At 39.8% G+C, this 15,499-nt stretch overlaps 1 pseudogene; it reads left to right on the top strand.

Moving 5' to 3' along the window:
* The window catches only part of LOC100358768 (NF-kappa-B-activating protein pseudogene), a 67,211-nt pseudogene extending 53,225 nt beyond the window's left edge, over positions 1-13,986 (top strand).
* The last annotated feature ends 1,513 nt before the right edge of the window (positions 13,987-15,499 follow it).

Here is a 15,499-nt window from a genome sequence, read left to right as displayed (position 1 = left end):
ATTTTTTCTTTCATTAAAAGATTTTCTGTCCACATACTGGCACAGATAATGAGTTCTCTGAAACAAAGTTCTCTGTGGACACTCAGGTTATGAGTAAATATACCTTGTCTGTGAGTCTCACCAAGGGATCGCATGGATTTTGCCTTGTCACTCTCACTGCTGGTTATTTACACAGTAAAGCTGGGCACCCAGCCCTACTTGGAACAGAGAAGCTCCTAAGTAACTAGAGCTGATTTTTATGGAAATGCTAATCTTCGTGGAATTATACTGTGACTTCAGCAAGAAATCGCACAATCTTTAATTTGTCTTCATTTTATATTCAGGTAATTTTCTTACCAGCAATGAAATCTAATACTAAGCAGGTTTTCCTGGGAAAAGATGAGGGAAAGATTAAACACTAACATTCTCAGTAAAGTACATGCAAAGAACTTTCAAGTACCTCCATAAATAGGATCTACAATTATTTGTAATGGGCTTGTAATGATGATGCTAATTTCTATTTGTATAAGACCTTGCATCCACAAAACTGCATTCACAGTAAACTTGTCAGATGTCAACATACGGGTGCTGAAATCTAGTTCCCAGGTTTATTAACTGCTGTGCCCTGTGGCATTTCCACAGAATGACTGTATAACATTGAACCAGAGACGGCTTTTACTTCTAACATAAATACAAGAACAACCTTAATAAAACAGATGAATTACACTGCAGTGTAAATTAGACTGTTCTAATGGACTCCGGCAGCAAATACAGTGAAATAGTAACCAATGTGATTAGGTTTACTACACCAAAGAAAGTGACTATAAGTCATGAAAGCCTGTCAATTTTATTTTATTTTACTTTATTTTATCTCTTCGCTCATTCACATCTCTCACCTCTTGAGGGAGCAATTGATTTGCCCGGGGACCACAGCTCAGTCATCTGCTTTCCTTCCTAGGTCAGCTTTTTCAAGTCTATGCTCAAAACCACAATACAAATGCTAGAGTCTCCATAAAACCTGTCTAGCAATGCATTCCACAAAAGATTTAAGACTTAGCATGGTGAACTCAAACATCATTACATCCAAGGCATCAGATTTGAAGTCTGAATTGTTTGCTTGTGGGCAATGTGCTTGGGATGTTCCATGCAAACACGCATTTTGCAAGCAATTTACAGCTATTTGTTGGTTTTGTTTCTTCTAGCAGAAGTAGAGCAAAATAAGGAAATTGGAGTGAATTTTCTAACAAAAAGAGTCATAAGCATATTTTCAAGGATAGCTTAGGAAACAGCTGTCTCTTTCTGCATGGAACTGCAAAGAGCTCATGTGGAGTTGGGGCACATCAAGGAAAGCCGTTCTAGAAATGATATTTTGTGGAGAAAACAATGTTTTAAAAGGTCAGATGGAGCGTCTAACATATGAGTATTTACCTAGCAGATAAAACAGATAATCCAGCTATGAAGTAATGGCATACGGACAAGGCAAGGATCAACTTGAGAAGGAAAGCTAACGGTTTGCAGAATAATATCAGAAAGCAAAGTTAGTTATTTATTTTCAGAAAGAACTGATGACACACAAAGGGAGTGAAAAAAAAGCTCATTCTAAGGGAAAGAATCGGGGGCACTGAAAACTTAACTCAGTGCAGATCGGGTACCAGAGGAAAGGTCTTTGAGTAGAACATAATATTTGTTATTTGTATTGGGCCACTGGTTTAGCCTCTGGGGAACTCATAAAGAAACAACAAAGAACTAGGCAGAGAATGAAAATCAGTCTCTTTCAGAAACAAGTGTTGAAAGCTACATAGTCTTGGTGAATATTACCTTCAGAGTAATAAAAAAACAGGAGAACCTCAGCTCTCCACATTATAGTTGGTATAGGCAGATGTCGGAGCAATTCTCTGCTTGCATAAAAACATCTGCATTTCTATGTCTTCCCACCTGATGAAAACCTCTTCAAAGTTCTCAAAGGAGCTGTGCTCAAGTCAGCTCTGCATCATGTCAGAGCACAGAGGATGTATTCAGTGCACCTACACCAGAGGCCTTGCTGAAGAAAAGAGCCAGAGAGCTGATGTGGCCTTGTGCAGAGTTAAGGCCTTCAAATTGCAAGTAAAAGTTACTTCTGCTTGTTAAATGCCCATTGTATTCAGAAAAAGACAAAAAAGCATGGGGCTGATCTTGGTGGCAGTGTTTTCCAAAGAGAGAATGACACCATTATGCTTAGTGAAATAAATCAGTCCCCAAAAGACAAATATCATATGCTTTTTCTGATTCATGTTAGCTACTATGTAGAGAACAAAAGTGTAATGTATATGTGTGGAACTGACACCTTGGTATTTGATTATTGTTTATAATCCTTATCTATATTCCTGACAAGCCGTGGTCTTTCTATTTCCCCCTTGTTGAATTCTTTATTCAGTGGAGGATTTAGCTTGTGATTATAAAGTAAATTGAAAATATGTTTTCACAAGAATTAAAAGAAAAACAGGAAAGAAGGAGGAAGGAAGAGAGGTAGGGATGGTGGGAAATGCCATTATGTTACTAAAACTGTATATATGAAATACATGAAATCTGTTGCCTTTATATAAATGAACAATTAGATAATGACTTTACAAAAGAGAGAATGATAAATGCAATATATATCTGGGGGTGTGTGTTAATTGGTATCTGCATCATCCAATTTGACATTGGAAGGGAATTTGTCTTCAGGTTCCAGGCAGTGGTCCATATTCCGTGTAACAGACTGCATGGGCTAGGGTTTGCACTATACCCGTGCTGAAGGTTATTATGCAGACTGCACAGAACATTGGAAAGGAGAGTTGAGGCAACCAGATCTCAAATGAAGCAAAAGGGGCAGTAAGTATGATCATCTTAGCCCAAGTAAGCAAACTTGTAAATCTGTATGTCATAGTCACAGTTACAGCCTTGAGGCCATAGCAGATATTGTATAGAGCAATAGTTATTCTAGGATAGTTATTCTAGGATAGGTAAGAGCAGTGTGAGAAGTTAGCCAGAGGCCAAGGTTACACATTTAATGGAAGATCTTTGGTTGAAAGTCAGGTCTCCTAAATCTCATTTATTTCTTAATTCTTTCGATTGTGATTTTATTTTATATAAATCGAGTTCTATCAAGTGAACCAAGATTATATGTTATATGTTCTGCTTTCTGTTTCATGTTCCATCTAGTATTTTTAGAAGCAAAAAAAATCCAATAGAAATGTGATTCATTCACTTATTCGACAAATATTTACTGAGTTTCAACTTTGATTCAGACCATGTGCTTCATGCTGAGGTAACTAATGTTACAAGTTTGGCCGAAATCTGCCTATAAGTATGTTTGTTCCTGGATTCGGAAAGAAGAAACGTGATCGCTTTTAGATAATGACACCCAGAGACAATGCAATGCAAGTCCAATATTAGTTTTTAGACTACCCAAAGTTAATAAAAATATGTAGTCTACACTTTGGACATACTAATAGCATAAACACTCCAGGGAAACTTAAAGGTAAAAGGTGGTAAGCAGTCACTTACTTCACCCTAAGAGACGGGGTTAAAGGATTTCACTTTCAGAAGCAAAAGACAATTCCAATCTTAGGAAAGGAATTGTGGGTACTAGGGATGAAGTTGCTGACAAAGACCAAAGTTTAAATAAAACATGTTTGGTGGAGATGAATCAATATTTTATTTGTTAAGGAGTAGTAAAAGTACAAAAAGGCTTGTACAACAGAGCATAAAAAAGTGAGAAATCAATTCTACTTAATTCAGAATGTTTGAAGAGTCACCTATGCCATTATGTATGAATAATTCAGGAACAGAAATTTATTGCAGACACATATTGTTTGGTTTGGATTTAGCATTGCCCCTCATTTGACCTAAATCCTGTAAAGAATGATATCCAACTAATTGAAATAACATTTTTCAAGTAAAACAATGCCTCAGGAGTATAACTAACATGATCTTGAAATACAATTTGAACAATGAAGTATCAGTTAAAATGTATTTCAATGGTGCAATATTCTAACATATTAAATGAGAGAGTATCCTCTTATCCATAGTCACGGGTAGGAAATGAACTGGAGACAAAAACATCCTTTAGATGAGTGTTTTTTTCTCACTGATGTCATTCATGCTTAAGACATATCTGTTATTATCTCCTGGTACTTACTGACCAGCCAAGTATCTATTATTAAAAATCTGAAATTTAAAATTGAGAAAGTCAGTGATGAAATGAGTACTACTTCTCTCAGAATAGAGTTATACCTTTGTCTATGAAGTCAATACAAGCATATTTAGCCAAACAATGTGAAGTTTGAAATAAAGAACATGAGACTTACGAGCTAAAGTGACTTAATCAACACAACTCAACTAGCCAAGTATAAAATTCAAAACCAGAGGAAAGATTAATTTTTTCTCATTAAATTTGGATTCTCTTAAGTATGCTATTATTCTTGTTTTTCAAAAAATATTCACTTATGTCTATATTAGAAAGATAGAATGAGAGAGAGAGAGAGAGAGAGAGAGAGAGAGAGAATTTCTGCTCATTCACCCTCAAATTGCTGCTAAAGCCAGATCTGGGCTATGCTGAATTCAGGGGCCAGAAACTGTATGTAGAGCTTCCATGTGGGTGACAGGACCCCAAGTACTTGGGTCATCATGCACTACGTTCCTAGCACTTTATCAGGGAGCTAGATCAGAAGTGGAGGGTCCAGGACTTGAATCAGCACTCCAATATATATGATGCTGCTGCTGTAGGTGGCAGCTTAACCCACTGCAACACAATCTCAGGCCCTATGCTATTATTCTTGTTTGTTATTGTTGTTATTTCTTTTTTTAGATATATTTTATTTATTTGAAAGACAGAGATACAGAGAGAGGTAAAGACAGAGAGATAGGTCTTCCATCTGCAGGTTCACTCCCCAGATGGCCGCAACTGCCAGAGCTGCGCCAATCCAAAGCCAGGAGCTTCTTCCGGGTCTCCCAAGCGGGTGCAGGGGCCCAAGGGCTCAGGCCGTCCTCTACTGCATTCCCATGCCATGGCAGAGAGCTGGATCAGAAGAGGAGCAGCTGGGACTAGAACCTGAGTCCATATGGGATGCCAGCACTTCACGCTGGGGCTTTAACCCACTGTGCCTCAGCGCTGGCCCTGTTGTTACTTCTTATACTAGTATCTATGTCTTCTATTACTAGCACCTATATCCTAATGGTTTTCTGTATTAGGTCAGGGCTTGTCCTGATAACTTTATTGAAAAAAATCTTCAGAAATGACGAACATGAGGTACAGATGACTAAAATACCATGAACAGTCACACAGAATATATTGCCATGCTGAGGCTCAGTTTCCCTTCTCTAGTGCTTATCAGAAACAACTACTAATACAGACCAGTTGCTTGTGTTGCAATGCAGATCCTGATCCAATACATTTTGAGTAGGACCTCAGAATCTGCATGAATAACAAGTACCTAGTAATGGCTATAGTGCAAAGACTACAGTTTGATTGACAATGCCCAAGCTTATTATGTTTAAGAGAGACTAAATTATTTTTTTTGACAGGCAAAGTTAGACAGTGAGAGAGAGAGAAAGGTCTTCCTTCTGTTGGTTCACCCCCCCAAATGGCCGCTACGGCCGGTGCACTGCGCCTATCCGAAGCCAGGAGCCAGGTGCTTCCTACTGGTCTCCCATGTGGGTGCAGGGCCCAAGGACTTGGGCCATCCTCCACTGCCTTCCTGGGCCACAGCAGAGAGCTGGACTGGAAGAGGAGCAACTGGGACAGAATCCAAAGCCTCAACCTGGACTAGAACCCTGGGTGCCAGCGCCGCAGGCGGAGGATTAGCCTAGTGAGCTGCGGTGCCAGCCGAGAGATTAAATTATTACTTGAAAATTTCTTACATCGTATAATTATGAATACAGAACAAACACTATCACAAAATATAGGTAGCTATATTAGTATTCTTTAGAAATACAGAACAATGGATATGTTTATCTAGCCATCTATCTATCTATGTAAATACATACTATTAGTTCTATGTGAGTATAGATGAATTGCTGTCTATACAAGTGCATAAAGAGATGCATTGTAAGGAATTGTGTCACATGATTATGGATATTGCTAAATCCTACAACCTGCAGGGCAAGTTGTCAAGATGGCCACAAGAAAACTGATAGTGAGGTTGAGTTTGAGGGCGCCAAACAACGAAATCCGATATCCCAACTAAAAGACCAAGGGCAAGAGGAAGTCCCTATTTCTTAAAGAGAGAAAGTCAGGGGTTGGTGCTATGGGTCACTTGGTTAATCCTCCGCCTGCGGCGCCGGCATCCCATATGGGTGCTGGGTTCTAGTCCCGGCTGCTCCTCTTCCAGTCTAGTCCTCTGCTGTGGCCCGGGAGTGCAGTGGAGGATGGCCCAAGTGCTTGGGCCCCTGCACCTGCATGGGAGACCAGGAGAAGCACCTGTCTCCTGGCTTCAGATGGGAGCAGCACCGGCCATGGTGGCCATTTGGGGGGTGAACCAATGGAAGGAAGACCTTTCTCTCTGTCTCTCTCTCTCACTAACTCTACCTGTCAAATTAAAAAAAAAAAAAAGAATAAAAAAAAAGTTTGGTTAAAGAGAGAAAGTCAGCCACTTTGTGCTATTCAGTCTTTCAACTGTTTGGCTAATGCCTTCCCACTTCAGAGAAGGCAAACTGCTTTCCTCAGTCTGTTGATTTCCATGTTAATCTCACCCAAAAGTACCCTTACATTAACATTTAGAACAATGTTTGACCAAGTGTTTTGGCATCCTATGGCCCAATTTAATCTATGTTGACCTAATAAATTAAATATCATGATGGTATTATTTCAATGCTCACAAATAGCCTGAATAGATTCCATGCCATTGGCTAGAACAGAGTCCTGAAGATCTGCACCCTGGTCACAGTCTACATAGAATTCACTGGGATGGAACACAATAGCTTAAACTTCGATGGAGCCTCTTTTGAAACTGTGACTTTCTGGAATTTCCAGGATAACAGTAGAGATCTCAGAATTCTTGATGTTTTGGTATCCTTTGTCCTGATGTGGTAAGAATGATCCAGAAGAATATGGGAAACTTGGCAAAATTTCCCATTATCATCCCAGTGCCAGGACTAATGGACCCATTTTTCCCAACTAGCTTCACCCTGCCTTCATAATGCACTACAGGGTGTTTGCAGAATGACAGGAGCTAATCAGCAAGAGTTCTATTGTGTTTCTTCATTCAGACTACCAGAGTACTAGAAATTGATTATTGATTCATCAGATAAAGAGTTTTCAACCTTGTAAAAACCAGTCAAACTGCTGGCATTGATTTCCTCCACCAGGGTTAGATTGCTAGGTGACTTTGCACTAAATGACAAGCAGCTGAGGATAATGCATGGAATATTGAAGACATGGCTCATGGCTCTATTAAGTTGAATCCAGCAGAAGTACCTCATTCTTAGATGGCAGTGTTTTGTCTAAATATATGAAGTTGTGGACACAAAAGGACTTTAATTCTAACACTGACCTATTAGATTCAAGATGTGTGACCTTGGGGCCGGCACTGTGGCATAGCGGGTAAAGCCGCCGCCTGCAGTGCCGGCATCTTGTATGAGTGCCGGTTCGAGTCCCGACTGCTCCACTTCCTATCTAGCTCTCTGCTGTGGCCTGGGAAAGCAGTAGAAGATGGCTCAGGTCCTTGGGTTCCTGCATTCGCATGGGAAGACCAGAAAGAAACTCATGGCTCCTGGCTTCAGAGTGGCACAGCTCCAGCTGTTGTGGCCAATTGTGGAGTGAACCAGCGGATGGAAGACCTTGCTTTCTCTCTTTCTCTTTCTCTCTGCCTCTCCTTTTTCTTTGTAACTCTGGCTTTCAAATAAAAAAATCTTTAAAAAAAAATGTGTGGTCTTGGTCAAGGTACTTGATTTCCTGATCTTGTGTGCCTCATCTATGACATAGGGATAATGAAACCAATTCAAAGAGTTAAGAAAGTTAAATTATTGGGGCCAATGCTGTGGCACAAAGGATTAAAGCCCTGGCCTGCAGTGCCATATGGGTGCTGGTTCGATTCTCGGCTGCTCCACCACCTCTGATTTAGCTCTTTAATAATGTGCCTGAGAAAGTAATGGACCAAGCACTTGTGCTCCTGCACCCACATGGAAGATCTAGAAGAACCTCCTGGCTCCTGGCTCCTGGCTCCTAGCTCCTGGCTTCTGGCTTCTGGCTTCTGGGTTTGGATTGGCTCGGCTCCAGCCATTGCGACCATTTGGAGAGTGAACCAGTAGGTGGAAGACCTTTCTCTCTCTCTCTCTCCCTCTCTCTGTAACTCTGTCTTTCAAATAAATAAAATAAATCTTAAAAAGATTAAATTACAATCCTAGTGCTATACAGAATAGGTGTGCAGTAAGTTACCATTTTATTTACCATCAAGCATTTAATTCTTGCTAGGTCAGGTGCAATGCTAAGAAATAGTGTAAGTTTGGACATAAATTTATTGTATGCCTCTTTGCAGGTTTTGTAAATTATCATCATGTTAGACATAATTGAAAGAGTTGTTCCAATTAAGAACGGTGATATGATTACATTGAAAGAGAGATATTCCACCACCAACCCTCACCTCAGGACTAACTTTTGCCTTTTGAATGCAATATGAATCCTTGTCTGAAGCTATAACTAAAATTGGTATGATTTAAGCTTGATCATATATGGAGTGAGATAAGCGGCTACTCCCTGGGACCAGTCACAGCAGGACTGCAAACATGACCCGCAGTGAGGTGTTCACACCAGGTAAGTCAGATTTTCCCTTTTGGGATCCTTTGAATTCTTCAGTCATTTCATTCAAAATTGTTGGAAGAAGAAAGGGAATTGGTAGGCTTAGATTTCCTTAGGCAAGGTAGAATAGGAAGTGGATGCCAGGCCTGCACTATTGAAAAAGAAGACACCCTTATTGTCTACGAGATTTTTAAATCTTCAAATTCTGTGCACTGTTAATATCACATTGTTAGTTAAGACAGACTGTCTTTCTCTTATCTGCAAGTGTACTTTGCTGATATTTTGTGTAATAAGATCTGGCTTAATAAACAAAAGCATCATGGACTTAGTAAACTATTTACAGGTCTAACCACAGCCATAGATCAGGTGAAGCTAGAGGTGGAGTAGAGAAGAGTCCCTGTTTCAGAAGCTTTCTAGTAGGTGAGATCTTGGGGCATGGGTTCAAACAGGCTGTGGGGTGCCCAGTGATGGGTGTGATGGTACAAGATAAAGCAAGAGAAGTTGGAAGGAAGAAGAAAGCATGGAGTCATAGCCCCACATGTTGGATTTTGGTCTTTGTGTAAAACCATTGCAGTGTCTTAAGTCAGTGTATGGATGGTGATGTGATTAAATTCTGTTGGCTGTCTTATGGAGAACAGATGGAAATAGGCTAAGGGCGAGAACGAGAGAAGGCTAGCTAGCAAATAGATAAAGAAATGTGAATAATCCAATTACAAGAAAATTGCAGGCATCCAGATGAGAGAACATGATAATGTAGATCAGTGTGGTTTAGTGTTAGGAAAAAAGGAAACTATTTAGGAAATTAGGAGATGAATGTAACAAAACTGTTTCAGAGATTGAACCAAGGGTAAAATGAGGAAGCACAATGTATCTATCTCCATCAACTGAGTAGTGGAGGTGATGTTCTTTAAATATTGAAAGAAGTCAAGTTTTAGATCAAAAGTGTCGGGTTTGATCTTAGACACATTGAATTTAAATGACTTCAAGATACTTAAGAGGAAAAGTAGAAACAGGCAGGGAGTATAGGAAGGAAAGCCTTGTCTGACTTATAAATGTGGCTTCCACCTGTGCATACATGTTAATGAGACTGCAGATGTAAGTCACTTAGGAAGGAGAGGGCCTAAGAAGGAGCCTCCATGGAACAATAAGGGGTAAGCTGTGAGAGAAGGATTAGACTGGACCAAAGAGAAGTAACTTGAGATCAGCAAGAAAAATCAGAAAACTAGGCCATAGACACAACCAAAAGAATAATGCATTTCAGAATAAGGAAGAGATCAATTGGATCAAGCTTTGCTCAGGACCCAGGGAATGTAAGAACTAAACAAATTTGGTTGAGACTAAAGAAATGCAAGCCATGATAGCCTTGGTAGAAGAGTGCAAAGCAGGAGTTCCTACTGGAATCCAACTGGGAAAGAAAGAAACGGAGAATGAGAACATAGATAACTCTTGAAAATGTCCTTGGGCTGTAAAGTGGAAAATGCTGTCAGAAGCCAGAGTGGTACATGGGTTCATTAAATCTTTTTGTATGTCTGGGTTTGAACTGAGGAGATTCAAGTACATTAAAGCCAGTAGGACAAAGTGGAGGTTGTGGGGAAGTGCCAGCCGTAGCGTGGAGAGGAGAGAATGTCAACAGGAATTCTAGAAAGTGTTGGGGGAGAACATAAACCAAAATATATTTCAGGTCTTTGCTGTTTACTTAGATAAGAATTCTAAGCACTGTCCCAATCGAGACAAGAAATATGATGAAGTTCAGGGTTTATTTGGAAAGTGAAGGAAATACACAGGAACATGACAGTTTTATTAAGGGAAAGAGGGTAAGAAAAAGTAAGTAGGGACTCCCATACCAGCCTTTTCCAGGGTGCAGGCCAGAGACTGCAAGCGATAAAGAGCACGGGGGCTAGAGAATGGCAGGCGGCAAAACAGGTTTCACAGGAGAGGTGGCACAGCACAACAGGCAGGAGAAATGGCAAAATGGGGGCCAGCTCAGTGCTCTCCAGCCTCTCATTCACTTCCAAAAGTGATACATAGAGTGGATACATAGTGTGATTAACAGGTGGGTGGATACAGATAAGATCCTGTAGGGGCAAGAGGGTGTGGCCTCCAGTTCCTGGGCTTAATCCTTATCTCCTTGGTTAGTCTCATATCAGAAGCACTGAGAACTCCAAGTCATGCATGGTAAACTTGGCCTTTATCATGGAACAGGCAGCTTCCCTGTTATGTTCAGAGCAGCTTAGAATGCAGAAAAGCAGGAATCAGACGCAGACCTTGCCTATATTTACAAGAAAAAGAAAAAATGATCTCCTCCTTAGGAAACTGAAATTCAGTCCAGGCAAAGTGGCAATACCTGGATGGTCTTGGTCTTGGGCTGAAGAATATGTTCTAGTCTACAGACTTAGCTATTACGGCTCAAAGCCCAGAAGCTCTGCAAGGTGGGGTACAGCAATCACCCTGGCTTTCCTGAGAAACTCAGCAGTCCTTGTGGACAACAATATTCAAAATGAGTATTATTAAAATATGCAGTGGCAATTTAGGGAAAAAATGCTCCAGTGAACATGAGTTAACTGGCTTGTAAATGAAACCATATCAAACTTTTAATGTAGACCTACATCGTTATCCTCTACATAAATTATTCAGTGATTCATCATCCAAAGCAGGGTATTTAATTTATTACTTAGGCAACAGCTTTGAAAACTACTGTCCTTTTCATGAGACTCAGCGGGTCTTCCCTGCATTGACTGAATGAGGCTGCATTCTGTGGTGGGGGGAGAAACAGCAGAAAGATCCAGGTTAAAACTTGATTCTATCACTCACCGTTAGTGTGATCAAGAGGAAATATGTGAACTTTGATATTTAGATGTCTACTTTTTGTTAATAGTGAAGATCCTTAGTATTGTTTATATGGCATCTTAAGGGACCATCATAGGTCAAGACTTTCAAATTAGAATATTAGATACACATAGGTGCTCATTGAAGGTGAAGTCATGTCTGAAAGTATTTGTACCTGACACTGCAACTGCTTAATGACTTCTGCCACAACTTCTTACTTAGGACAATAGAAGCAGATAAAAACTACGTGATTGCATTCCTGCCTTGCACTTGAGCATGTTCAATGAGTTTTAGGTGGAATACATTCTGAAGGACAATCTGGAAACCTTCTTAAAAGCAACCAACCCCATTGGGAACCAGTGCATGCCCTCTATCTCTTTCTCTCTACTGAGAAAGATGGAGAAGACCGGATTTTCAAGGGCCAAATAAAAATACAAAATGATGCTTGAAAAGGACAAATAATCCTCATCCTTGATGACTTCCAAGCTGTCATTTAAGTTGTCCAGCTCCTAACTAATGTTGATACGGGATAAAAACAACTGTCCTGGTAGGTTTCTAATGTAGTAGTGAAGTTTTTCCTACTTCACTTCAGCAAAGACACTCAACTTTATTGAATTTCTCAGTGTAAGTTGAAAACAAATGCAAATCATCTGAAGTCTGTACATTTGGATAAGTTACACTTAATGCCCAGAATATCCCTTTACATTTAAGTTTGCATAAAGAGGTAAATTCGTGGTTAACCTTCAAAATAGAAATCATGGGACCCAACTATTGTGAAGATCTTCATCATTTCTTCATGATACTAGTTCCCCACTCCTTGGTGTGTTTATAAGATAATTTGTTATAACCCTAATTCACAAAAATCAATGAACCAGGCTTTAAATTTTAGAGGCACTTAATCTTCAGAACAGTAAAATAAACAAAAATCGGTGTCTATATGTTATAGGCAATGCTGCATTGTGGGTCCTATGTTAAATACACCCAAACACAACTACATAGACAAGTACACATATACATTTATGTATTCACTCACATATATAAGCACATACATGTAAATATAGTTAAATAAACCTGTACATTTGTTTATATATATGCATGCATATACTTGTGTGTGTATGCATATATGTGAACACAACTAAAATCACCTTGGATGGAGCAGGTGCTTAATTAGCATTTATTAAATATGCAAGCACGAACCGGGATCTTCCTAGACTGGTGAGAGCGCCCCCTTCTCCAGGACTTCTGGGATCCCGCAGCAGCAAGGGCTCTGGTATCCGGCTCACGGAGCAGGGGGCAACGTCGCAGTTCGTAGAAGAGCCCCAAGCCCAGCAAATCTGCTTGCTGCCCCCGGGGCCGCCGCTCTCGCTCGCACTCCTGCTCTCGACTGGGGAACGGAATGGCCTCAGTCACCGCTCAAGAAACCAGTCCTAGCGCTCCCGCTCACGGCCCTCTGCGCCTCGGAGCACACCCTCCGCCTCTGTCTCCTCCACCTACTCGCGCCCCTGTGGGAGCGACAAGCCGCGGCCTAGCCTCCTGGACAAGGAGAGGGAGGAGAGCCCGCGGCAGAAGAGATTAAATGAGAGAGAGAGGATTGGAGAATTGGGAGCTCATGAAGTGCGGGGACTTTCTCCAAGAATCCTGAACCAGACTCTGATGAACATACACCAGTAGCGCATGAAGAGCCAAAGAAAAGCGCTACGTCGGCTTCTTCTTCAGAAGATGAAAAGAAGAAGAAGTCTAATCATTCAAACGAAAGGTCCAAGAAAAAGAGAAAGGAAAAATCATCTACAAGAAAACACAGGGAGCATTCTGAAGATAGTGGCACACGCTCTGATTCTGAAACAGACTCTGGTGGTGAAGATACAGAAAGGAAAGCAAAGAAAGCCAAGAAAAAGGAAAAGAGGAAGAAACGCAGATCGAAGAAATAAAAGAAAAATAAATCGAAAAAGAACAGAAAAGAATCCAGTGATTCAAGCTCTAAGAGTCCCAGGAAGAGTTTCTGGAGAATCCCTGGAAGGATCGATCAAAGGCTGAAGAACCTCCAGATTTAATTGGCCCAGAGGCTCCAAATCCACTTGCCTCTCAAGACGATAAACGTTTGAACTACAGCCATGCTCTGTTACCTGGGGAAGGCGCAGCTATGGCTGAATATGTAAAACCTGGAAAACGTATTCCACGAAGAGGAGAAACTGGCTTGACAAGTGAAGAAATTGCATCAGTTGAATGTTCAGGTTACATAATGAGGGTTGCAGGCATGGCCGAATGGAGGCTGTGTGACTGTGGAAAGAGAACCAGATCTATAGTGCTGATGAGAAAAGAGCCCTTGCATTCTTTAATCAAGAAGAGAGACGGAAAAGAGAGAACAAGGTTCTGGCCAGTTTTTGAGAGATGTATACCGAAAGACCAAAGGGAAGGATGATAAATAAGATTTTCTGATTATTCAGCAGACATTTGTAGTGGCAAAGACAGAAGTCTGGGTCCCACACATGCACACAAAAAGAGGATTATGTCCTGAACAAGCTTTAGTGCTACTGTGCCTTCTGTCTAATTCTTTCTGTCCTTCAACAAAAAGCTGTTTATTGATACAACTTTAGCAAGTACTTTTGGATCGACCATAACCCCTCTCTGGTTTAAAAATCCAAATTAGGAATGAAATCCTACTATATTGGGAGAGGTGGCATGGAGAGAAAGTGTGTGATGAGAAAAACTTAAATCTCATGCCATTTCATAGTGCTACCTCTAGCTCTGCATGATGCCTGCCCTCCCACCCACCCTCAACTGAACTTACAAGAAATTATCATTCCTCTGTGTTGAATGTGATATAAATGGACTTGGTAGAAACATAGGAGGACACTTTTATCTTAAAAAAGATGAAGGCATTGCTGAAAAAAAAAGCAAATCTACTATTTAAAGACTTACATAATATGATATACAATCTACCTACCCTGGAAATAAAGTATTTTGGTTTAAGTCCCTGCCTCCCCTCCAAAACCAAAAGCAAACCAAAAACAAAACTAACCCACAGACTTATGGAATTGAAAAATGTGAACATTAGATTTTTAAATTTTTTAACAAATTATTTTAAAATTATTCTTTCAAATATATAATATTAGGACATTACTGTTGTGCCAATGTTTTGATCTAAACTGTACTTTGATGCTAAGATAACAGCTTAAGCAAATGGGAATCAAGTGTGATCAGGAGTGGTGATAGGAAACATATAATGAACCAGTATTTTAGTTGTTTCATAGGATAAAATGATATTAAACCTTTGTAATACTGTCCTTTATGTAATGAGATTTTATTTTTAAACATTGTTAAAACTTTCAGTTTATGTTGTAAGCTGTCATTCATTTTAATTGTTAACCTTGTACAGAAGTTCCTCACTTGATCATTTTTCATGCCATTATTTATTTCTAAGTTTGGGGAAAATGGAACATTGTAGGATTGTGAGACCACTATCCTTCCCTTATTTTGGTCAATTTTGATTAAGTCACAAGAGGAAGAGGACAGTGGAAGTTTTGACTGTTTTTGTTAAACTGATATTGATCTTCATTGTTATTATATGCCTAAGATAAATTTAAATTACCTGGTGGGAAAGTATGACTATGCTATTATAAAATGTCCCCTCCTTATAATAAAGTGCTTTTTAAAAAGTCTTTAAAAAATAAATATCCAAGCATGAAATTATCTTAAGGAAGTAAAATTATGGAAATGAAAGTTTTTTTCTCTCAGTAGGAAAATATAGCTATCTAAGATCTTTGTTAAGAGCCTGATGTCATGATATATGATGATGGATATGTGATTCAATTTGACTGGCTTTTGCCTGTGACATATGGGCTAAAGAATCTCATCATTATGACAATAATTTTGAAAAGACTACGTTATAATGTCTTAGCTTTAAGCAATAAAAATATTCTTAGAACTAGTGAATAACTC

This window comes from Oryctolagus cuniculus, chromosome 6, assembly GCF_964237555.1.
Source record: "Oryctolagus cuniculus chromosome 6, mOryCun1.1, whole genome shotgun sequence".
In the NCBI taxonomy this organism is placed as follows: Eukaryota; Metazoa; Chordata; class Mammalia; order Lagomorpha; family Leporidae; genus Oryctolagus; species Oryctolagus cuniculus.
The sequence above is the reverse complement of the archived record's forward strand: the minus strand, read 5'-3'. Positions and strand labels throughout refer to the sequence as shown.